The 26555-nt window shown below is 41.0% G+C and overlaps 3 pseudogenes; 2 read left to right on the top strand and 1 right to left on the bottom strand.

Annotated features, from left to right (window-relative positions):
• The first annotated feature begins 6277 nt into the window (after nucleotides 1–6277).
• On the top strand, nucleotides 6278–7203 carry LOC105098294 (olfactory receptor 6C2-like; annotated as a pseudogene).
• A 3686-nt stretch (nucleotides 7204–10889) lies between these two features.
• Nucleotides 10890–25195, bottom strand: LOC105101013 (olfactory receptor 6C2-like; annotated as a pseudogene).
• On the top strand, nucleotides 11788–12715 carry LOC105098295 (olfactory receptor 6C4-like; annotated as a pseudogene).
• Nucleotides 25196–26555: the final 1360 nt, after the last annotated feature.

Genomic DNA, 26555 nt, shown 5'->3' with positions numbered 1-26555 from the left:
CAGTTTAGATCCCTCGCTCCACAGGGAGAAGCTGGGAGTTGGGGGGCCCCTCAATTGCAGGGCACTGCGCTGGGGGTGGGGTTTATGGTGGGGATGTGCCTTTCCTACCCTTTCTGATGTGGGTGTTTTCTGTTACCCGATCTGTAGGAAACACTCAGCCAGGCTCTGGGTTTCTCTCAGAGGCAACTGCTCCATGAATAGCCGTGTACTCAGTGCCTCTGTGCTAGAAGGGAAATTCAGGAGCCTCCAAGTTACCATCTTTGTCCTTCTAAATTCTTTCTTGAACTTCAGACCCATATCTCCCAACTGTGCATTTGACAGCTCTGTTCGGACACGTAATAGCTCCTCAAACCTCGCTCGTCCGAGCTAAAGCTCGCCCTTGCTTTCCTGCCCCTAAAGCCTGCCCCTCCCATGGTTCCCCTCTTCAGTGACCAGAAATCCCACCTGTTACCAAGTCCAAACTCGTTCTGCTCGCCGCACAACAGGCCAATAAAACGGGAGATAAAGTGTTGGGGCAAAGAATAGCGACTTTATTCGGAAAGCTGGCCGACCAAGAGGTTGGCAGACTAATGTCTTGGAGAACCAGCCTACTCCAGTCAGAGTACAGTCTCCTTTTATACAGAAAAACAGGCGAGGCGGTGTGGTTGTTGCAAACTTCTCACTGCAGGAAGTCTTTGTTCCTGCAGCCATCCATGTGGGTCAGGCCATGGTGTCCTTGTAAACCTCCAACAAAACAAAGGTTATTTTCTGTTTTGCAACTTACCATCTCTACATAAATGCAGAAGTGCTAACATCCTTAATGGTCAGAGTCCCGAGAATAGGCTCTCCTGTACATTTCAGGCTAAAGGCAACATTGTTTTACAAAAGGTGCAGAGCTGGCAAGACTAAGCCTAGAAAACAGGGCACAGTGGTGAAAGCCACAGGAACAGATCCAATATGGAGTCCGATTTGTTCTTTTCCGTTACAGAGGGACACAGTGAGAGCCTCCTGGCAGTTGGCCGGAGGCGTGGCCTGCTGAGAGCAGCCTGGCGACTGGCCCGAGAGGCCGCAGGGGTCACAGGGAGGCATGATGATGCACCACGGGCGGTTATAAAAGCCGGCGCCACTGCCAAGGTGAGCCATAGCAGAGATGGCCTTTCTGGTTCTCCTGCTACTTGTGGCCACGTCCTCGACCGCCTTCTCCATACCCACCTCTGACACACTCCATGCCCACTCCTATTGCCCCGGGTCCCTCACCCACACCGAGCACTCTACTCTAGTGCCAGGGTCCACCTTCGGGCCCCTCTGCGGGCCAGCAAGCCCGCGTACCCGCACCCGGCGCCCCCTGTACCGGCATGGGCTGGCCTGGCTCCTCTCCTTCTGGTTCCAGCCCCGCGGTGGGGGATCGGGCTCCACCACCAGCAGCACAGTGGACCCCTGCCCATCCTGGGACTGTCCCTCCCAGGCCTCTGCTGTCCCAACACAGCTGCCAACCAGCCAGCAAAGCGACCACGCAGAGACTTCGGACAGAGGGCAGCCGCTGACTCCTGTGCTGCACTCCCCAGGACCTCCTCCAGCTGAGCCGCGGGTATCTGGCCCCAAGCCTCATGTGGACGCGCCGCAAGTCCACTTATGCCTCTGGCCGTCGGCACCTCTGCCGGTCCCGGGTCAGCTGGCAGGAAGAGGCTGCTACACTGTGGATGAGGAAGACATCCTGCCGATCCTCACGCGTGCCGTCCCCTACCTTGGCCCTGGCTCCCTTGGCCCTGGTTCCCTCCCTGACTCTCAGCCCCAACCTCCTCCAAGAAGGGAAGAATGGGTACCAACAGTCCAGCCTGCCCTACAGCCAGCCAGCCAGACGGGAGGCCGAGAGACAGAGCAGAAAAGGCGACCTGGACCCAAAGGCTGTCCTGAACCTGACACGGACTGGAAACATCCCAGGCCACCAGCCCAGGCCAGGCTCCATATACCGCTGCTGTGGCTGGAGCAGTCGTGTCAGTGGTGCTCCAAGGAGGCGATGGCGGGCTTTGGCAAGGGCAGGCACTCCAACGTCACCATTTCAGTGCCCGGGACCCTTGAGAGCGTGGTCCTCCTCCTTATGCGTCACTGGGCCGAGGTGCTGGCGGGCCCCTGGCCTGGGACCACATTCCACTGAACATCCTGGTTCTATAACACCTGCGGGGTCATCTTCCTGTTCAGATTAATCTTGGGGAGGAGAAAGGTGCCAGCAGAACAGGAGCCCCGGGTCGTGGCAGGGAGGGACGGGCGTGGGCACGTCCCAGGGGAGCCCCCGGCCCTGAGCATAGAGGAGTCCTTGGCTGAGCTCCAGAGGCTGCCGGGGAGGTATTATGAGCTGGAGTGGGAAGTGGAGGCCTTGCAGCAGCGGGAGGAGTTGTGCAAGCAGGAGGCTGAGGTCCTTGCAATAGAAAGGGCCTTGGAGGGTTTGCTCAGGGAGGTATCTTGACTCTTCCCTCGGCAGCAGGGTGTGCACTCGGGTGGGGGGGGGTGAGTTGGGGGGAAAGGGGGTGGGGGGCATGGGAGGAGAGCTTCCCATGCATGTGAGTTATCAATAAATAATGTGTTGGAATGCAAAACGTGTCCACGAGTGATGGTGGCCCCGGGGACCACATCGCACGGAGTCCTCACACCCTTCAGCGGGCTGGTGTCCACTAGGCAGGTGCCTCCGTGGTTGTGAACTACAAAGCCAGCACCATGACACCCTGCCCGACCTCCTGGTGCCAGCGCCGAGCAGGGTGCCTTCGGATGGAAAGAAACCAGGCAAAGGGTCTGCTCCTGCTGTTTCTCAAAAGACCACTTCCAGCCTGAGGCAGCCAGTTTGTGGCAAAACTCAGGTTTGCACCTGACGTTCTTTCTGGCTCTGACCTCCAGCCACGGCGGCAGTGCCCCTCCACCCCAGGGTCCTGCATGGGGCAGGCCTCGGATGATCGATCACGGGGGAGGGACCAGAGGCAGGAGCTCTACTCTCTGCTGCTGGGTGGGAGCACGGGGAGAGGGGGCGCAGACAGCTGGCCGTGCGCTCAGAGCCACAGAAGCCCTACAGGACTAGGGCGGACTTGCTCTGGCTGCTCTAGGTTGGAGGAGCGGGGCTGGCTGGACAGAGCAAGGCAGAGCAGCTTTCAGGTGGGAACGGGGAGACCGGAGGGTGCTGGCGGACGTGGAGGGAAGTGGCCGCTTCCAAGAGGCAGAGCTGAGAATCGGTGATGAGTAGGACACTGGGGGCTGCGGGGCAGGGTGGGATCCATCTCCCAGGAGCCACCCCAGCAGAGTCCCCTCTCATGTCCTCGACCAGCTGCGAGACCAGAGAGCGACCGAGTCAGTGTTCTCTGATCCCAAGGGGGCAACACGGCCCACCTGGCCGGGTGCTCCATGCAGCAGGGCCTGACATAAACTTGTGGTTGGTCACAATGTGACGAAACAGCACTGAGTTTCATAAGTAACTCTATAGTTGACAAAACATCTTACGCACATGAGTCTTACTAGTCACCAAAAAATATCACTGTCCTTTCTGCACACACCAGAACACAGCTGCTGTGGCTCAAGGATATGCCAGTATAAGTAACAGTCCAGCACCTAACACAGTTTCAAAAACCAGTTACTTGTAGGTAATTTATATTACAGTTTTTTTTTTAATGAAAATAACACAGATTAGTGGGAAAGAGTCAGTGGCTCCCAGATTTAAATAAAAGTAGAAATCTTTACTATTAGAGCAAGAGAAGATTAGAGATTAGAAAAAAATAATTTTTTTTTAAAAAGATTAGAGGTTAGAGATGTCTAGATTAGACTGCAATGAAATGTACACACATAATTTATAAATAAATGATAAGGTGACCTCTCTGCCTCAAAAGAAATTCAAACATTAAGTTACCTCCTGATAAATACCAATAAGGGAAAGAGAATGGAAACAGGAGTTCAGAGAGAGGAAAGATGCTAAACATTCAACTGTCAAGCAAGAACTAATCGTATGCTTATTTATATGAATGATCCTGGACACTGAATTTCTATGGATGGGGGTTCCCGTTGGATGCTTTTAGAAGAGAGAAAAAATAAACAGCAACTATCTACTCTTGAATTAAAATATTTACATGCCACACTTCAAAAAGAATAAAGAGGTACAGAGTTTTTCAAAATTCATTAGAGAATTTTAATGCAAAACAGTCTGAAGACCACTGCTGAACTAGAAGGAAACTTGTTCCACTTACAACCTCCTTCCTGTGACCGTGTTGGCAGCCTGTCCTGCTCGCGCAGGCAACGCTGCTATGCGTGAGTACACAGAAACCTGGATCAAACAGCAGCCATGCATTACACTTTTTTGAACCACATATGAAATAAAAATTGCAAGTGATATATGGTATTTTTCTTTCTTTTTCTGGCTTACTTCACTTAGAATGATGATCTCTAGGTCCATCCATGTTGCTGCAAATGACATTATTTTATTCTTTTCCATAGCAGAGCAGTATTCCATTGTATAAACATACCACAGCCTCTTTTGTATCTAATTTACTTTTTAAAATGTATTTTATATTTTTTTTTATTGAGTTATAGTCAGTTTACAATGTTGCATCAATTTCCAGTGCAGAGCACAATTTTTCAGTTATACCTGAACATACATATATTCATTCTCATTCTTTTTCACCAAAAGCTACCACAAGAACTTGTATATATTTCCCTGTGCTATACAGTATAATTTTGTTTATCTATTGTATATATACCTGTCAGTGTCTACAAATTTTGAACTCCCAGTCCGTCCCTTCCCACCCCTCTCCCCACTGGCAACCAGAAGTTTGTATTCTATGTCTATGAGTCTGTTTCTGTTTTGTGTTTATGTTCATTTGTCTTTTTCTTTTATTTCTTTGTTTCTTTCTTTTTTTTTAGATTCCACATATGAGCGATCTCATATGGTATTTTTCTTTCTCTTTCTGGCTTACTTCACTTAGAATGACATCCTCCAGGGACATCGAGCTGCTGCAAATGGCATCATGTTGTCATTTTTGTGGTTGAATAGTATTCCATTGTATAAATATACCACCTCTTCTTTATCCAGTCATCTGTCAATGGACTTTTAGGCTGTTTCCATGTCTTGGCTATTGCAAATAGTGCTATGAACATTGGGGTGCAGGTGTCTTTTTGAAGTAGATTTCCTTGTGGATATATACCCAGGAGTGTGGATTACTGGGTCATATGGTAAGTCTGTTCCTAGTCTTTTGAGGAATCTCCACACTGTTTTCCACAGTGGCTGCACCAAACTGCATTCCCACCAGCAGTGTAGGAGGGTTCCCTTTTCTCCGCAGCCTCTCCAGCATTTGTCATTTGTGGACTTTTGAATGATGGCCATTCTGACTGGTGTGAGATCATACCTCACTGTAGTTTTGACTTGCATTTCTGTGATAATTAGCGATATTGAGCATTTTTTCATGTCCCTGTAGGCTATTTGTATGTTTTCATTGGAGAAATGCTTGTTTAGGTCTTCTGCCCATTTTTGGATTGGGTTGTTTGTTTTTTAGTTATTCAGCTGTATGACCTGTTTATATATTCTGGAAACTGAGACTTTGTCAGTAGAAATACTTGCAAATATTTTCTCCCATTTCATAGGTTGTCTTTTTGTTTTGCTTACGGTTTCCTTTGCTGTACAAAAGCTTATAGGTTCAGTTAGTTCCCATTTGTTTATTTTGCTTTTATTTCTGTTGCTTGGTTGGGTAGTCTGCCCTAGGAGAACACGGCCGAGGTGAATGTCAGATCATGTTTTGTCTATGTTTCCTTCTAAGAGGTGTGTAGTGTCTTGTCTTATGTTTAAGTCTTTAAGCCATTTTGAATTTATTTTTGTGTATGGTGTGAGGGAGTAGTCTTTTTGTTTTTTGAAAATGGAGCATTTTGGTATGGTGTGGAAAAGCAAAGAAACATGAGGATGGGAGGAAAATGCCTTCAAAAATGACATAATTTCCTCCAGGAAATGGAAAAAGAAAGTCCCCATTACAAGGCAGTCCTGTTGAGAAACTGTGTATCGGACATAAGAGTTATGTTTTTGTATTTAATATCTTTGTAAATATGCTTTCTAGTCACAGAATTACAGGCGCGAGATTCACAATAGATACTGATTGCCTATAAATGTCTCTCGGTAAGATGTCAAAGGCACTGCTGTGTTAACAAACTGATTATTAAGTAAAAGGACAAAGTGCGCCAGAGTTGGTTTGCTAGGATATTTCATTCAGGTTCCAAAGCTAGGTTCTTATGACATTTCTTTCTTCAGGTGGAATCACTCCTGACTTGGCAGGAGGCAGTGATGAGAAATCATACAGCAGTAACAACATTCATCCTGCTGGGATTAACAGATGACCCAAAACTACAAGTTCTGCTTTTTCTATTTTTGTTCCTCACCTACATGTTGAGTGTGGCTGGGAACCTCATCATTATCACCCTGACACTTTTGGATTCCCATCTTCAAACTCCCATGTATTTTTTCCTCTGAAATTTCTCTGTCTTAGAAGTCTCATTCACCACGGTCTGTATTCCCAGATTCCTGTATACTCTGACAACTGGAGATAATACTGTTACCTATAATGCTTGTGCCACCCAATTCTTTTTTGTTGTCCTCTTTGGAGCAACCGAATTTTTTCTCCTGGCCGCTGTGTCCTATGACCGCTACGTGGCCATCTATGAGCCCCTGCACGCCATGACCACCGTGAACAGGGTCTGCACGGCACCTGTTCTGTGCTGTTGGTTTGCGGACCTGTTGATTGTCCTCTCGCCTCTGGGCGTGGGCCTCTGGCTGGAATTCTGCGACTCGAATGTGATTGATCATTCTGGCTGTGATGCATCATCACAGATAACCTGCTCAGACACTGTGCTGATAGAACTGTCTTGAGTTTGGCGGTGCTGACACTCATTATGACCTTAGCGTGTGTAGTCCTCTTCTACACGTACATCATCAGGACCATTCTAAGATTCCCTTCTGCCCAACAAAGGAAAAAGGCCTTTTCCACTGGCTCCTCCCACATGACTGTGGTTTCCATCACCTACGGCAGCTGCATCTTCATCTACATCAAACCTTCCACAAAGGAAGGAGTGGCCATCAACAAAGTGGTGTCTGTGCTCACCACTTCAGTTGCCCCTTTGCTGAATCCATTCATTTATACCCTTTGAAACAAACAAGGGAAAGAAACCTTCAAAGACACAGTAAAATGGACTGTGTTTCTCACAAAGAGGTGACACTATTGCTGTTTTTTTGAGACTGACTTAAAATTAAACCTGAATAACCCAGGAGCAACATTCATGAATTTGCCAAATAAATAGTTTCTTCCGATTCTGTAGATTAATCAAGCGAACTCTCTCCCAGGAATTTTCTTTTATAATCCAAACGCCAAAATCAAGCTCCTTCTTTCAAGTTTATTTTATTCAAAATGTTTTTTTTCCCATTAATACATGTTCCAGAGACTAGATTCCCAAAATACTCAATGTCATAAAAGGGAAATAAAGATACACGAAGCTGTATGTCTGGGCATAAGGCCTTCTCGTGATGTGGAATATAAATGCCCAGAGAGCATTTCTCACTTGTTAGGAAGACTCCAGTACCCAGTGTCCAGTTGAACAAGAGTAATTAAAAATTCTTCACCAAAGCTTAAAACATGGTCTTAAAGAAAAGTTTGCACTCCAGAGCTCTCTTTGTCATGTTAAAATGTCCATTTTTTAGGAATGAGTAAAAGGTGTTAATGGGGAAAATTCAAAATCAGTGAAGACAATAATTTTAAACCAATTTATCTACAAAAATGTTTCTACTGGCCTATCTAGAAACTATGTGCATGTACTGCATCTGGAAATATCTGATTACAGAAGAGAAGGAACAAGACTTTTGAGTGCTAGAGTCGTCTACTGACACGGCCCCTGACGGTGCTTAGACACAGACCCCAGGAGAACAAGCCCTGACTTTAGGAGTAGGGCGAGTAAATCTTACCAGAAACATAAACATGAAGGCAAAAGAAAAATTTTAAGAAGATGATCTGGGAGAATAGTTTCATAGCCTTGGGTTAGGGAAGAATTTCTTAAATTAGATATAACAAACAATTGATAAACACAACTGCATTAAGATTAAGAAATCGTTCACCAAAAGAAACCCATTAACAGAGTCAATAGTAGAAGATATTTGCAACTCATATAACCCAAAAAGTAATTAAATTGAGAATATATAAGGAATTCCAATAAATCAATAGGAAAAAGACAGATAACCCAATGAAAAAGAAGTGGTCAAGAGACCGGAATAGGAACTTCAAAAAAGAGAAATATAAATGGCTAATATAGGTATAGAAAATTCTTCACCTACATTAGTAATTACAGAAAAGCAGATTAAGGTCACATGAGTTCCCTAATTCAAAAAGATACATGCATACCAACGTTCACAGCAGCACTGTTTACAATAGCCAACCTAAAAGTCCATTGACAGATGAATGGATTAAAAAAGATGTGGTGTGTGTGTGTGTGTGTGTGTGTGTATACACACACATACACAATGAAATACTATTCAGCCATAAAGAGAATGAGATAATGCCATTTGCAGCAACATGGATGGACCTAGAGATTACACAAAGTGAAGTAAGACAAAGACAATGACATTGCTTATATGTGGAATCTAAAAAATGATACAAATGAGTTTGTTTGCAGAACAGAAACAGACTCACAGACATAGACACACCAGAGATGGTGATACTGGAAATAATTCAAGTACTTTGAAATCAGTTTGGCATCACTAGTAAAGTTGAAGCTATTCATACCAGTAACCCAGCAATTCCATTCTTGGAATATATTTCATAGAGAAAATTTCAGACGTGTCAGTATAGCTGTACATTTCATAATTTCCCCAAAATGAAAAATAAATTCCTGTCAGCTGAATGAATGAATAAATTATGGTAAATTCATACAATGGAATACTGTAGTGAAAATGAATGACTCACAGCAGCACAAATGAATACTAAGCGTAAAATTGAACAAAAGCAAGACGGGAAAGAATACATACAGTGTAATCCCAAATTTATAAAGTTTGAAAACAGGCAACACTAAACTATATTGTTTAAGGATCTATACTTAAGTAATAAGATTATTAAGTGTAAGCAATTTAATTTGTTGAAATTTCCTCATATGCAAATGCAGATAAAAATAAGAACAGGCTGCAAAGATTTCTGTGAGGACTAAATAACTTACTGCATGTAACAGACTCAGCCTCTCCTTTAAAAACAATAGAAAACACTTAACAAGCAAAGTTACTCATATTGTTCTCCTTGGTCTTGCTGTTAATGTTCCTGGTGTTAATACTGCTATTGATTTTTTATCTTTGGAAACTTCTGTGAACACAAACCTCTATCCAAAACAAAGGTTTTAGCCACATATGTTTTCTCTTTTTTGAGTCTGATCTTCGTACTTCATTCTTATAATATCAGGTGATGAACACGAGGAAAGGAATGGACAGAAAATAAGATAATACTGATTTATGTTTTGGAGTGGGTGGTGAGTGAATGACTTAATCATCATTTGAGAGATGGTTTGATTTCTGATGAATCTGCAAGTACCATAGGGGCCACCCATCCTCCTACAAATGAAAGGGCCCCTAATTGTGCTGACATTACAAAAATAGCTTAAGAAATATTTTCAGAATGTGGGGCTCTTCAGTGACCCTCAAATTGCGTCACCAGTGCAGTAGCATATTTCAATAATAACTAAGCTATAATTTTTCTAACCATCCTCAGAGGTCTCACCCCATTGCTCTCAGCCTCTTTCTCGGACTCTTAGGCTGCAGCTGAGTCTCTCGTTGCACTTTTTTTGGTCTTTTTTGCCAGCTTTATTTAAATATAGTTGATATATAACACTGTGTAACTTTAAGATGTTCAAGGGAATAATCTGATACTCTCATTGCACTTTTAACACAGTCTCCCTGGCCCTTCTCCTCTTAGATGTGTGTCCACATCTTGCTCACAGAGTTGTCAGCAATTGGTGTTCATTAGCACCTTCTGAACTTGGGTCCACAGGGCACCTTTAGCTTCTTTAGGAAATTGATCCCCATGTGCCTGCTCTAAATAAGGAGCAGATAAACTCTGGGTCACTCTTGCTAACACGGAATTTGCACTGTTCGTATCTTAGCTCCCTGAAAGAGTATGGCAGGATAGGATCAGACAGTATAAAGAAAATATGATAATTTTTCACTAGTTGTAGACACATGTGTGAATCTCATCTTTGATTCATCTTCTCAAATCAACAAAGTAAACAGACCACTGCAGTCATTCAAATTGTGAAGAGCACGAGCACTTTATGTTTCCAGTTCCCAGAATCACCAATATTATCATCTTGTGGACATAGACCATGAAATTATACTACTGTGAAGTTCTGGAAGAAAACACAAAGCTACAAAGCTACTGTTAAAACTCACAGGTGAGTACATCAGGGAAGTGAGATCCAGATCTGAGAAAACCAGCTCAAGGTTCAACCTCACCTGGTCCCTCCGTACTCACTTACGGCTGTCATGGGAAAATTATCACTGATGTCTGAAAGTGTATGATTTTTCTAACTAACTATGCATGTGGATTAGATTATCCCTTAAAATGTCCTTTGCCACAAGAATCTTCAAAATCCGATAAGGCTAAAGATGGCAAATCAGAGTTTCCTTCCTTGTGCGCCACTAATTTATCTACAAAGGACAACTGTAATAACAGTGTTAGTGTCAACCTCCTGCTCTCTGTGTTCTAAGAGCAGTGGACACACATGTCTGAGATTAGAACCAACTTCTACTCCCACATACTATTCAGGTATCTTCAAAACTTCCAGCCAGACCCATTCTGAGAGATGTGTCCTGTGGCTGCCACAGTCTCTCTCTGCCTGGCAGTGTGCCAAATCAGTGCCCAGAAGACTCCAAATACGGCAGCAAAGCATAAAGTTTAATGCTTATCAATATGATTTAGTGATGACCGAGACCTGGACAGAGGAAAAGACTCACAGGATAAAATGACAGAGTCAGGAAACAAAGGTCTCAGAATCTTAAAGGCCAGATAGGCACCCACCCCACAAAATTCAGAGAGGTAGCAAGAAATCAGAGTTGGATCTGGGATCTGCAGCATCGCCGGCACTGGGAGAATTTCCACAGGTTACTTACAGAGGGAACCAGGAACTAGTATGTGAAGGAGATGAGGGTCAGTGACAGACACATGATGAAGTATCAGATAGTACGTGAAGGGGAACACAGAAAGAAAAGAGGAACAGACAGAAACATTTATACAAGAACACAGAAGTGAGAGGGGTAAGTCAGCTAAAACGATTTAAGTGTTGGAAATTTATGAACATTTCATAAGAAAGGACAGGTACAGACAGTCATTATTGGGTGCCATGTCTTTCCTAAGGACTTAGGAACAGGAGAAATGACAAAAACTTCATGAATAGAATCAGTGTTTTGCATTTTGTTGCCTTTATCCCACTGTATGAATCTTCTATGCACATCCTTCATGTGTGTTTTAAATCTGTTTTATTCTTTGTGCTTAAATCAATTTGTATTGATGTTTTACTGTGAAAATATTAACCCTGACAAAAAAAAAAAAAAAAAACAAGCTTTATGAGTCAAGCCACTTGCACAGGAGCCTTGGGGCTTTGAAAGAGCCAAGCCCAGTCCAATGGGATGCCAGTTCGGGTCAATTTGAATGAAAGGCTGGTAACATGACCTGCTTCTGTTGGTTGCCATTAACTTCATTTTTCCTACCCTGGGAAACTCCAGTTGTCATCATTGATCCTGCCTTTTCCCCTTAGATCTACTGAGGGCCAACAATGAAAAACCGAACCACATTTACTGAATTTATCTTGCAGGCCTTTACAAATCGACCAGAACTCCAAGTGGTGATATTCATCTTTCTGTTCCTCACCTACATGTTGAGTGTCCTGGGAAATTTGACTGTCATCATACTCACTCTGATAGACCCCTACCTCAAGACCCCCATGTATTTCTTCCTCCAAAATTTTCCCTTCTTAGAAATTTCCTTCAGGGCCATTTTCATTCCCAGATTTCTAACCAGTATGACAACGGCAAATAAAGTCATCAGCTTTGCTGGCAGCCTGATTCAGTATTTTTTTGCTATATTTCTTGGGGCCGCGGAGTTTTATCTCCTGGCTTCTATGTCCTATGACCGCCACGTGGCCATCTGCAAGCCCCTGCACTACCCAACCATCATGAGCAGCTGAGTCTGCGTCCAGCTTTGTGTTCTGCTCCTGGCTGGGGGGGTTCCTAGCTATCTTTCCTCCAGTCATCTTGATGAGCCAGGTGGATTTCTGTGCTTCCAATGTTCTGAATCACTGCTACTGTGACTATGGGCCCCTCCTGGAGCTTGCCTGCTCAGACACAAGCCTCTTAGAACTGATGGTCATCTTCTTGGTGGTTGTGACCCTGGTGGTTACTCTGGTGCTGGTGACACTTTCTTCTACATACATTATCAGGACGATTCGGAGGATCCCCTCTGCCAAAGGACAAAGTTCTTTTCCACAGTCCCTTCCATATGATTGTCATCTCTCTCTCTCTTATGGCAGCTGCATGTTTACGTACATTAATCTTCCTGCAAAAGAAGAAGGTGTTTTCAACAAAGGAATAGCTGTGCTCATTACTTCAATTACTCCCTTGTTAAACCCTTTCATTTACACTCTAAGAAATCAGCAAGTGAAGCAAGCATTCAAGAACACCACCAAAAAGATCGTGAAGCTTTAAATATCTATCTATATATATATATCTCAAGGAAATACATTCCACTTAATAAACATGTACTGAATGTCTACTACATTTCAAGTGCTGAACCAGCACTTGAGGACAAAAGTATAAACGGTGTATGCCCTAATTTCAAGCAATCTATGATCTAATGTGATAGAAATGTGTATAGACTGTAAATTGATGTCATAAGTTAAAAAAAATAATATGGAAAGTGTTATTAGAGAAAGTTGACTGAGGATCCGTGAAAAGAACAATTGGAAAGAATTAACTGCTTTCTGGAAATTACTTGAAATTTAAGAGGCAAACTTCCTGCTTATTTAGGAGTGGGAAAGTAAAAATTTAGAGCAAGAAAGAGAGGCCAGATCATAAAGGTATTTATTACAAAGTGTGGAGTTAGCTGGATCTTGGTGAGCCAAGAGACGTTTAAGAAAGGAGGTGATGTTACCAGCATTGTCTGCGAGGAGGTCGAGCACGGGCACTGCTCTTCACCGGGGAGCGCTGGAGACCATCCTTCTATCAAAGTGTCAATAATTTTTTATTCTCCTTTCCTTTTTCATTTCTGTTTCAACTGTAGCCATTGTAACTTCCATCCTCCCATAAAGAAAAAAAGCTTTACATTTGATCCACTTTTCTCCAAATGACGTGAAAATTCTCAAGATTTTGTCAACTTACACATCCGTTTTCTAGAAGTTATGGTTAGGTTTCTGAGGGAAGGTTAGAATCCTCTCACTTCTCCTGTTGGTGGTTTTCATAAACTGACACTTTTTAAGGTTATGAGTCACCGACTCTCCCTCTTTGGTAGTCTCGCATAATTCTTTTTCTATTGTGATTTTATTTTGATCTTTTTGTTTATTTTGTTAGGTATTATAGAGGACAAATTCTGTGATATGACTTCATTTGTTTAACTTGTTCCCAAATTTTTGCTTTTTTAAAAAAAAAAACATAAGCCATGGATAACTGTTTCTTAAGTAGAGAAGAATATAAGGTATTCATACAGTTTTATGTCTAGAATGTTCCAAATTTTGAGTCTCTGCAACCAACTGGAAACGGACTACCCTACCAAGATCTCTACATAGAGTCAAAGGGAGAGCAAATTCAATTTGAATCAATGTCAGTGGAACAGGGCATTTTGGAAATCTGAGTATTTGTACATTGTCTGGTACTATCCTAATTCATTGCAGAATGCTGATTACTGTTTGGGGTACAAATGGAACATCATCTGATGTATTCACATCTGTTATACGTTGTAGTAACACTGAATGGCACAATGCTCCTCAAGCACTTAAGGAGCAAACTGTACTGGACTGATCGTGAGACCAAACTCCCAGAACCCCAGAAAGCACTGAAGAGTGTACAGTAGTTTTAATAAATGGCCTTTTATATAAAGCCACTGCTGTTTTGAATATCTGGGTTTCCTTGGTGGATAAGCTAGAGATTAGTGGTGACTTTCAATTTATTCCAGCTTCACTGAAATGTTAATAAATAGAGAAATGTTCTTCAACAGCCACACCTGAATCATTAAGTTCCCCCAAATCGACATTTCTACCAAAAACTATGATGAAGTGGGAGACAACGCCACATTGTGGTTGAAAATACAGGCTTTTGCTCAAATCCTGGATTCTCAACCTTCTATCCAAGTCTCCTTGCAACAGTTTTTCACCTCTCTAAAGCTTACTTTTCTCAACTCTAAAATGTGGATAATAATAGTGTCTATATTTTAGGATCGTTTTGAGCATTAAATGAGATAGTAAGTATTAAAAAATTTAAAGCCATTACTAAGTGTTTAATAAATGATATCCATTATAACAGTATGGTAATAATAACCAATGTCCTTTTCAAGAAACTCAGGCTTAACTGGTAAGAATAGGTATTAAATTGTTTGGTTTAACCCGAGACTGTAAAGATGTTGGCCATTCTACTTGCCGCAAGGCCAGCTTGTTTCCATTCTTCTTCTGTCCAGCTGCATCCTTGGTTAGCCAGGTCTAACCCGCACTTCAGATAAAGCCAATCAGAACATCTGGCAGCAGACTGTTAGGACTGGGCTACTGCCAACTCCCCGCGCCCCAGACGCCAAGTATGCCGAGATAAAGAAGAAGACTACTTGTGTAAGTCAAAGTTCAAGAATATGAGCCAGGGCTCCACCCAGTCTTCATAATAAAAGCATTTTGAAATGAAATCAGGAGGGAATGTGTCACCTTCTACAAGAGCTTGTCCAGAAGACAAAAGAAAAAGACAAGTCATGCTCTTCTGAAACTGTCCACCTGGCTATCTTTATGTTAATATTGACTTGGAATGTAACCCAAGTCACAGAAAAGCAAAGGAATGAGCTTACTAATTCTGCAGCTGAACCTTTAGAGCATTCAGGGTCTAATCAAGTCGATGGGTTTCATCCTCCTATCACCGCTGTTGATGAGAATCAAAAGAAACAGCTTTACAGCCTCATATTCCCAGGATAGTATCAGCAGGGCTGGGGTGAGGGGAGAATAAAAGCAAGTGAGACCGGATCTACTGTACCAAGTGTTCACTCCTCTCTTCTCTCTCCCTGAGCCCCCAGAGCTTGTGGGCTTATGAATTATAAATCTAAACCCAAAGCCACTTCTTGCAAAGAGTTTAAAATAAAATTCAAAAGGAAAGGAGAGAATTTTTTAAGAAGTCAAGCAAGGTAAGAACAGCTCTATAATGACTTGGGTTTTCCAGCCTAAGGATCATCTTTGTCATTTCTTTAGATTCACCCAGAAGGTCACAAACCAGGGCTTAAGCTTCAGCCCTTACACATCACTAGACAGTATCGCTGAAGCTCTGCAGGGGTTATGAGTTCAGAAGCCACAGTAACCACCCATCTGAGGAATACAGCCACTGTGAAGTGGGGGCTGGGTGGGGAGCAAGATTACACACAAGACAACAGAGGAAGGGAAGAATTATAGGGACAGAAACACCAAGAATTTAACAAGTTTATACTGTAAATAGTACAGGGAACTATATTCAATATCTTTTAGTAACATGGTGAAAAAGAATATGAAAGTGAATATATGTCTGTTCATGTATGACTGAAGCATTATGTTATACACCAGAAATTGACGCACTGCAAACTGACTATACTTCAATTAAAAAAATATATACATATACAAAATTTTTTTTACTAAGTATAATCTCCTCAAAAAGATAAGAATGATACTGGTAACATGAAGGACAAGACATTATAAAAATAACTAGGTAAAAAATATGGCTGAAAAACCTAATAAATGAAACAAAGATGAGGCTAATACCAAGAGAGAAGGAACTAAAACATTCATTAAAACTGAGCTAGAAGACCAGACCTGATAAGGAGGGAGGGTATAGCTCAACTGGTAGAGTGCGTGCTTAGCATGCACAAGGTCCTCAGTTAAAGTAAAACAAACAAATAAATAAAATAAACCTAGTTACCTTCCGCCCCCAAAAAAGATCAGACCTGATAAACTCTCCCAAAAAGCAACAGAAAACAATAAAGATATTAGATAGATAACATAAAACAATAAAGATATTAAATTAGGTAGGTAGATAGATAAACAGGCACCAAAAGACCATTGTAGATGCCAAAATCCAGAGAATAAGCATTGCAGGTGAAGACAAGAGAAAAAATGAAATAGTAATACATTTCCTATACTAGAGAAAGGTGGGTATGTCTGAGTATGCTGAGACAAGCTAGATAGAGAAAATTTACTTCTCAAGAAACCAGACATTTAAATGTGATAGTAAAATAAAAGAACGGCTTAGAAGGCTTACTGCACAAAGAACAAATTCAAAACACTTCTAAAAGAAATACTCAAATAAAAGGATAAATAAACAGAAGGATGATGCAAATATGAAACGTAAAAATTACAATATAACATATTAATTACATAATGTGTATTTTTAACTTTTAAAAAAGGAAGACTCAAAGATGAATAAAAGAAAATCTATATCCAAAGCAGAACTAAAATTCTAGAAAACATGTAAATGGTGGGGTTGTGAAGAAAGACCAAAGTAACATACAAAAACGGTAATATATTTTGTTGTGATCCAAGAAAGAAATACAAATGCCTTAAGTTTAAGAAATCAGTAGATGAAAATAAACAAAAATGAATCTTAAGGTATCAATCCCAAAAATAAAATATAATTTATAACTCAACAAAACAAAAAGTACCCACCCAATGAGAGACAGGAAAAGATTTTTAATAGTAGTAACTAGTGGAATAAATGGCATATATAGAATAAGATGGCAGAAATCAGTCCAATTATATAACAGTCATCATGGAAAGAACCTATCAGTGAATCCCATAATGAAAGACACAGAACTCAAACTGGGTTAAAAACAATAATAAATAAATCCAGGAATGTATTGTATATAACAGACACACAAGTCTATTTTACCAAAAATATAAATTTTACTTTCATGTATTCTGGTAATTAAGGGTTTGAACTGAAAATAGCACTTTGGGTCTACAGGAGTTAGAGGCTACTATTAGTTTCAAGTTGTTTAAAAATAAGACATTTTAATCAAAATGCAAAATTTCATTCATACCTATTTGTATGCTAAAGCAGTCATTTGCTTGAATGTAACTAATTGATGAAATGGAATGGACATAAAGTGTTAATTCAGTGCTTTGTTTGTCTAGAGCCCAGGATTTCCTACCACGTATCACTAAGGAAATACCTGGACTTTACTCATCACAACGAGTAAATGATAGATTAAACACCACCCCCGCCCCTAGAAAAAGACTAACTAGAAAAAGACTAACTGACCTGATTGCAGGGTGCTCTGTAAAATTATTTGGATGATTTTCTTAAGCACAGCTGCTTCTACCATCTCTATAATCAATGTAGTAGTTTCTTTCGCCCCTACTATCCTTCATGGATTTACACTGACCACATGTCTGGGTCAGGGGAGGTCAGAGGTGCCCATGCAATGCACTCATCCCATTGCCACTGTCCTAATGGTAGCAGTTGCTTATTGGGAACATTCCACATGAACAGAAGTATTTCACATGCTTAAAACATTTAGTTCCAAAATACATTCAGAGTAGCAGCTACAACCACTTGGATATATAAAATGCCCATAAATACTTTGACTATCAGCCCACTGCTGGAAGGCTTTGTGAAAACAGGTGCACAAAACTGCAGACGGTCCAAAATGCTGACAAACATCAGTTAATTTCAAGGACCCCAGTGGTGGGAGCTGTTCTTGACTGACATCCTAAATCTTGCAACTTTATTTCTACTCTACTCTGATGATCAAAAGTAAATTATAAGCCCAGCCAAATGAAAGAGAGAGAAAAGAAATCGTGTGCCCTGATGGAGACACTGACACTGTTGTTTTCTTTCAAGATTTTTTGAACATATTGTACCTACAGAAAGGAAAAAAATCTCAAAATTCTAAAGCCTAAGACTTTCCATTCAGGTCTCTCAAATGACCAGCACAGCTTCCCCGGCCTCACAAGACCAACCGTGTCCTGCCAGGTCCCTGCGGCCCACCACCCAGGCAAAACACTCTATCTTATTTGTTAGTATCTGTTGCTGTGTAACGTTGTCACCCCAAATTTTGGTGGAAAAGATAAATTTTTATCACTATAGTTCTGAGAGGAGACGGGACAGCTGAGTGGCTCTCACATGGGCCTTTCATTTAGCTGTAATTAGCGGTGACAACATTTGGAATCATGGAAAGGCTCAACTGAGCTGATGTCCAAGATGACTTTAGGTCACAGTTCACTACAGCTGAGACGGCTGGATGAGGCGGGGGCTAACCAAGTCTCTCTCTCTATTCAGCAAGGCTGGCTTGGGCGTCCTCGTTGCACGGCAATCTCACAGTATTTGAACTTTTGTTGTTGTTGGGAGGTAGGGGGTAATAGTTGTTGCTTTCTTTTTTTTAATGGAGGTACTGGGGACTGAACCCAGGACCTTGTGCGTGCGGGGCATGCGCTCTACCACTGAGCTATGCTCTCCCTCCTGAACTTTTTCATGACTCCTGGATCCCCACAGAGCACATGTTCCAAAACAGAAGGGAGAAGCTACAAGTCTCCAGTGAGCTAATCTCTGAAATGACACAACTTCACTTCTACAACTAATGTCAAAATCAAGTCACAGAGCCAGTCAAGATGAAAAGGGGGAGGGAAGAAACTACCCCCCACAGTCATGAAGCTGCAAAGGACCTCAAGGGCCACCGGGGCCAAGAGGCAAAACAGCTGTCTACGTCAGCCCCTCCTCCCACAGCTCTGCCTTTTCTAGGATCTCAGCCCCTCTGACCCTCATTGTTTCAAACACAGTCTGATTGTAAGTCAGTAACTTTTGTTTTTTACCCATATTTGCTGGTTGTGTTTGAGACAATTACAGACATATCTCAGAGCTATTATGGGTTCAGTTCCAGACACAATAAAGCGAATATCACAACAAGGTGAGTCACAGAAATGTTTTGGTTTCCCAGTGCATATTAAAGTTACATTTACACTTTACTGTAATTTAAGTTTGCAATAGTACTATATCTAAAACACCAATGTACTATCTTAATTTAAAAATACTTTATTGCTAAGAAGCGCCATCATCTGAGAACAAAGGGTTGCTACAAACTTTCAATTTGTAAAAAATGCAGTATCTGCAAAGCATCAAGTCACCTCTCTCTCATCTATTAGCTGAGTGACCTTGGGTAAATTATGTCACCTCTCTATACTCCATAATCTACAGAGTCAGCAGGAATACTGCATCATAGGGTTACTACAAGGTCTAAGCAAGATAAACCACATAAAACATTTACAATACTACTCAGCACAGATGTGAAGCACATTAAAATGAGGTATGCCTGTAGTCAGAAGAGGAAGTCTATCGACTATCATTAAAGACCACTTGGTTATGTTTTTTAGGCATATGTTTTAATAAATTCCTATTAGGAGGGGCAAGGAATATTATTATAATTTTGTGAAAATCCACATATTTATTCTGAGACAGTATTAACGGGTTAGATTTGAAGATTAAGGCAGCTTATATTTCCTAAGAAACAATGTTTTTATTCTCTTGAAAAGGGAAAGTACTTTGAAAGAGGCTGTGTTACAAAGAGGGGAAGCACCCCATGGAAAGAACAGATTCAATACGCAAGATTAATGAATAATGTGTATTTGAGAAAACTAAAAAAAAAAAAAAAGATTGAAATACAGATTAGAAAAAAGTTTCAGAAAAGTAGAGAACTACCTATCTGCGTGATGCTAGGTCCCTCACGGTTCTTTCTTAGACTTTCTTCTCAACTCCCGGGTTGCTCCTCTGCATTAAAAGACCACATCCACAACAGCCATGCCTCAGTTTCCACCCAGATGCTGGTAACTTACTGTTTTCATTTGAATTCCCAATATGAAAATTGAAATATATTTCAATTAATATTTCTTTGAAAGAAGTGCAAGTCTTTTCAAGATGTCATGGAAAGACTGCTTTGCTTGCTTATTTCTCAGGGTATAAATGAAGGGGTTCAACAAAGGAGCAACAGATGCAGTGAGCAGGGAAACTCCCTTATTAAGGGCCACTTCATCCTTAGCTGAAGGTTTGATATACACCGAAATGCAGCTGCCATAGGTCATGGAAACCACAATCATGTGGGAAGAACACGTGGAAAAGGCTTTTTTTCCTTTGCTGAGCAGAGGGTAATCTTAGGACCATCCTGATGAACTACACACACAAGGGTCATTATGAAGGTCAACACAGCACAGAATATAACCAGCTGCTCTATGAACCATGTATCTGAACATGAATTCTTCAGTATTGGAGAAGCATCACAGAAAAAATGGTCAATAACAGAGTCACAGAATTCCAGGCGGAGACTCAGGCCAAGGGGCGGGAGAATAATCAATAAGCCAGATACGCAACAACAGACGATGAGATTCCTGCGGACTCTGCTGTTCATGATGGTCACGTGGTGCAGGGGTTTGCAGATGGCCACGTAGCGGTCATAGGACATCACGGCCAAGAGGAAAAATTCTGTAGCTCCAAAGAGGACAACAAAAAATATTTGGCTGAAGCAGGCATTGATGGTGATGGTTTCGTCCCCACTTGATATGATGTAGAGGTACGTGGGGACACAGGCAGCTGTAAACGAGATCTCTCAGAAAGAAAAATTTTGAAGGGAAAAATACATAGCTGTTTTTAAATGAGAATCCACCAAGATGGGGGAAATTATGGTCAGGTTCCCAACTGCACTTAACATATGCGATCAACAGAAAGCTAAAGGCCAAAATCTCTAGTTGTGGGTCATTCGTCAAACCCAGGGTGATGAACGTTGTTACAGCCGAACGGTTTCTCATCACTGACTTCGTACTATGGCCACTGGTTCAAGACTGCTTCACATAAAAGGCACAGAAATTAGATCTGAAGAGCAATGTCAAGACGTGACAGAGGCAGACCGCATCTATAATGCCCAGCAAACCCAGTCACATGCATGGCCTTCTGGAACTTAACAGTCCGATTTTAGTGAGATGATTCCCTCAAATCCACTGAAATGTGCCACAGGGAGGTGAAGCTTTGGGGAAATTTCTTTTGAAAATTACTGCTACTAAAATTGTTTTAAATATTTGAGGATCTCCCAATTCACAGCACTATTTCCAATTCTCTTTTTTTTAAGTCCATACTTCGGTTGAGACGTCTCCTATTGGATCACAAGTTGGCCACTTTTGAGCTATACTTTGACGGGTCATTGAGTCTCTTTATTCCAAAGCATTTGTACTCAAAAGCTAAACCCTAAAATTCCTTTGCTTTAAGTTATGGTGCCTGATAAAATGCAAATATATGGAGGATGGCATTATGCCCTAGGTGCAGAATCTCTCCAGATCTTTCCCCCAGTGAGCAAAGCATTATTTAAAGGTCAAGTTAGATTTCTCCCAGAAAATAGTCATTCAATGGCCCCTTTCTCTGGACTTTCTCTAAGTTCCTCTTATTTCCTTATTTTCCATCTCTGTCCTCAGCAGAGAGCTTTAATGCATGACTATTTTAATGCAACTTGAAGAAAACATAGGTAAAAAAGGATAAATAGCTGAAGGATATCAAGATATACTTTGCTTTCCCTCCTCCCTGACAGCAGAAGTGTGATGCGTGTTTCACAGGGGCTAATGTACGGACCTTGGAGCAGTTTGTCTGGGATCAAGTCATCTCTCTCTCATCTACTAGCTGAGTGACCTTCGGCAAATTATTTAGTCTCTCTGTACTCGGACTTCCTAATCTATAAAGTGGAGTCAATGGGAATGCATACTGCATCATAGGGTTACTATGATGTTTAAATGAGATAAACCACGCAGAATGTTTACAATAGTACTTAGCACATGATTAATATTACACTTTTTTTTTCTGAAGCCAATCTTTCTCATTATCTCAAGAAGGCATTTAGCTCCACTAGGAGCACCTCTCTCTCACTCTCTCTCTCTCTCTCAGTATCATCAATTTCTTCCACTTTTCTAGATTTATTTCCTCAGCATACAAACATTCTCTGGTATGACCCTATACTTAAAAAAACCATAAAAATACTCGTAGGGAGTGACACTTCAATCACTATACTCTTTATATAGTTTTTACTTTAGGAAACGTGTTAATCTACATATTCAAAAATAAAATATATCTTCCAAACTGGTAACTGACCTCTTTATTAATATAATTTGTCTACTCAGTTTATGTTTCAATGTGATATTGAGACCACTGCCTAAGTGTGTGGTAATTCAAGATCTGGGCATTAGCCCCATAATAATAGTTACATTGGTCTATTCAGCTATTTGTCTTCATTCAATGTTCTCTCTTCATTCAATGTTCCAGGCCTCCACTGCTCAATGCAGTAGCTATCAGCCATATATCTAACACTTGAGATGTGGCTGGTTCAAACTGAGGTGTATTATAACCGTGAAATACACATCAGATGTCAAGACTTAGAATACAAATATGTAAAATATACCATTTATAATTTTATACTGAATACAAGTGGAACTGTTAATATTTTGCATATATATGGAGTTAAATAAAATACATTATTACAAATCAAGATCATCTGCTTCTTTTTACCTTTTGAATGATATGACCAGAAAACTATAAATTATAAATGAGGCTCACATTATATTTCTGTTGCACTATACTGTTCTAGGTTTTCAAATTCTTTCACATTGTGGAATTTTGAAAAAAGGATCTCCTAAGACAAATGAGTTCGTTTTCTAAACGGCTTTCACTCTTTTTTAATATAACCCTCAAATAACTTTGAAGCGTATGCTCCCTGAAACTGAAAAAATGAGGCTCTTTTTTGTCTTTGGGAGGTGAAAAGTATCAACTCCTACCAAGTACAGACTTACTGCTGTGCACTGCCAGGTTGCAGACATTGCAAAAGAAAAGGGACATTAACCTGCATTTATGAGACACATAGTTTGCAAAGAGGTGATACAGGTACTGAAAGATGGGGGGATGTTAAAAACGGAGCGTTTACCAATGGTAATTGAGGTATATAATATAAACACATAGATAGAGACAAAATAGATAAATGAGAGACAGAGACAGACAAGGAAAGAGAAAGTGAGGTAGATAATAAATTGGGAGTTTGGGATCGGCAAATACAAACTACCATGTACAGAACAGATACACATCAAGGTCCGACTGTATAGCACAGGGAACTATAGTCAATAGCTTGTAATAATCTATAATGACGAAGAATATGTATATATATAGCTGTATCACTATGCTGTATATCAGAAACTAATACACATTATAAATCAACTATACTTCAATGAAAATAAAAAATTTAAAAAGACAGGCAGAGAGAGAGAGATCAGGAAAGGGCTTCCCGTGTCAGTCAGACCACAGCACATGGTGTTGCACCAGCTTAACGATGCATAAAATGAGTCCTGCCCACGTTTCCAACTGGTGAAGGTTCATGAGCTCTATAAATAACCTCAGAAATGACTGGATTTCTCAATAAAATATCAAAAACAAATAAATATTGAAACTAGTAATCATTTGTTTTACTAGAGTGAAACATAATCACAAACGCCTTCTCTATAAATTATTTGCTGATACAGGCCTGGCTTGAAAACACCCCAGTACTTAACCTCTGACATTCTTCATCGTTTCGCCAGGAAGCTACACCTCAAATGACCTCAGTGAGATTCACAGTTTAACAAAAAGTTACTAGTAGGATCGTCTAAGTGCATTCCCAGCCCCTCGCCCCCGGGAACCTACAGTCAACATACATATACACATGGTTTCTAAATATATAATACCATCCTACTCTAAAATTAAGATATACTTCTGTGCACTCTGGGTAACTGAAAGGAAGATAAAGTCCAAAGGGCAAGGAGGAGTTAGGAAGACACTCTGGCTCTGCGAAAGTGGATGTTCTGATTTTCTCTGCTCAAACAGGTTTTTACATTTATGACCCTATTTATTTCCTTCATTTCCAACAGGTGTGCACAAAATAGGTGTGAATAAAAAATTCCTCGGAGGACCTGATTCAAAACTCTCCATTGAATTAAAAACATAATTTACTTTACAAAAAAAAAAATCCTAAGCCAAGAAATAAAGATAATTTCCTGAGAGAGAAAAAGATGCAGCAGTAGTAACAAGCTCAGTCCAAGCATCAAAAACACTAAGATTCCAATGTCCCATCAGAAACCTGTTTCTAATTATTTGTTCACACATGGTTTATGCAATGCAACAAGATTGCCTTCTTATCTAAAATTACACCCATAACAATATTTAATATAGAAAATTCAAAAATAGATACAAAAACTGAAAAAAGAAAACCATAGAAACTGTAACATCCAGAACAAACATTATTATTTTGGTGTTTCTCCTTCCAAATATTGCCTACCGTTAACATGTGAGTGCTGCACTATTACTAGTTTATTATAAAGGACACTTCTCTGGAACAGCCAAATGGAAGAGTTTCATAGAGCACAGTATGGAGGATGGGGCAGCATGGAGTCTCCATGCTCAGCCCTCCCAGCATCTCGATGTGCTCCCCAATCTGGAAGCTCCCCTCACCTCCCTGTTCAAGAGTTTGTGTGGTACTTAATCTCCATCTCTCACTCACCCGCCCCAGAGGCAGTGGACAGGGCTGCCAGCTTCAATCCTCTAGTCCTTTGGTCTTTCTAAAGATCAGCCCCATTCGGAGGCTACCTAGGGTCCCCATCCTAAGTTTCCTTATAAGCATAAACACAAGGTAACAAAAGACACCCCTATCAATCAGAAGATTTCAAGAGTTTTAGGAGCGCTGTGCCAGGAACAGGGACAAAGACCACATACTTCCTATGACATATATGTTTACAAAGTGCAGGTGCAGCAAGAGAGCAGTAAGCTTTTCAATATCTTTCTCTTAATTAATAGAACAAGCAGAAAAAGAAATGAGCGTGTGCAATGAAGACCTGATCACTACAGTATATAAGGAGAGTAACAGATATATGTAGAAACGCACCCAAAAGATGAAGAAGACACTTTTTCATTTTTTGCTTAAACAAGAGAACTATGTTTTCTCACAGTTTGGAAGCTAGAAGTCCAAGATCAAGGTGCCGGCAGGGTTGGTTTCTTCTGAATCCTCTCTCCTCTGCCTGTAGATGACTGTCTTCTCCCTGTGTCTTCACATGATGCTCCCTCTGTGCACCATCTGCCTAATCTCCTGTTTTTAGAAGGACACAGTTAAATTGGATTAGGGATCATGCTAATGACCTCATTTTAACCTATTACCTCTTTAAAGATCCTATCTTCAAATATAGTCACTTTCTGAAGTAATGGGGGTTAGGGTTTCAACGTATGAATTTGAGGAGAATGCAGCCCAGCCCATAGTAGGATCCTAGGGAAATGTACAGCCTGGAGTTGTGTGAGATTCTGAATTGCTGTTAGAAAATAACTGAAACATACCGAGAATAATACAAAGAAACACATGATGTACTGGAAGCTCAGCTTATTAAACATTTCCAATACAGCGGGAGTCCCTGGTATAAAGATCACGGCCATGGTCTCCCAAGCTCCAGAAGCATCCTCACTAGAACTGAGCACTTCTGATTTTCTTGTGCTCCTTTCTGCCTTGACTGCATTCCTGCGCAAATGCAAACTATATGTAATACTGTTTGTATGTGGGTGTTTTAAACTGCATAATGTTATCATTCTGTATGCTTTCTTTCCAATTTGTTTTATTGTGGTAAAATACACATAATATTTTACCATCTTAGCCTTTTTAAACGTGTAGTTCAGAAGTAATAAATACACTCCCAACGTTGTCCAGCTATGACGCCCACCCATCTCTGTAACTCTTTTCATCCTGTAAAACTCAAACTCTGTATCCATTAGACAATAATCCCCAATTTCCCGATCCCCCAGCCCCTGGCAACTACCATTAATGCTTTGTTTTTATTATTTTGCCAACTTTAAATACCTCATGTAAGTGAAAACATACAGCACTTGTCTTTTTGTGACTGTCTTATTACACTTAGCATAATGTCCTCAAGGTTCATCCACGTTGCACCATATGTCAGAATTTTCTTCCTTTTTTAAATGTGTATTTTACCACAATTTTTTAAATTAAGGGAAAAATATCATACCACAAAAGAAGAAATGATAGAAATTAATTATCTCCATCTTAAGCTACACAAAGAATTTGATACACATATGTAATGAGTTGTGTATTACGTTCACAGCAGCCTTATTTATAGTGGCCAAAACATGGAAACAGCCCAAATGCCTGTCAATAAGGGAAGGAATGAACACATTCTGGTATGTTCATACAATGGCAAAGTGGGTAGCAACAAGAGCAGGCAATCCTGAGCTATACACAAATAAAGGACAAATCTCGTGAACACAGTCCTGAGCAGAAGAATCCAGACACAAAAAG

This window comes from Camelus dromedarius, chromosome 11, assembly GCF_036321535.1.
Source record: "Camelus dromedarius isolate mCamDro1 chromosome 11, mCamDro1.pat, whole genome shotgun sequence".
NCBI lineage: Eukaryota > Metazoa > Chordata > Mammalia > Artiodactyla > Camelidae > Camelus > Camelus dromedarius.
This window is presented reverse-complemented; position numbering and strand designations above follow the sequence as displayed.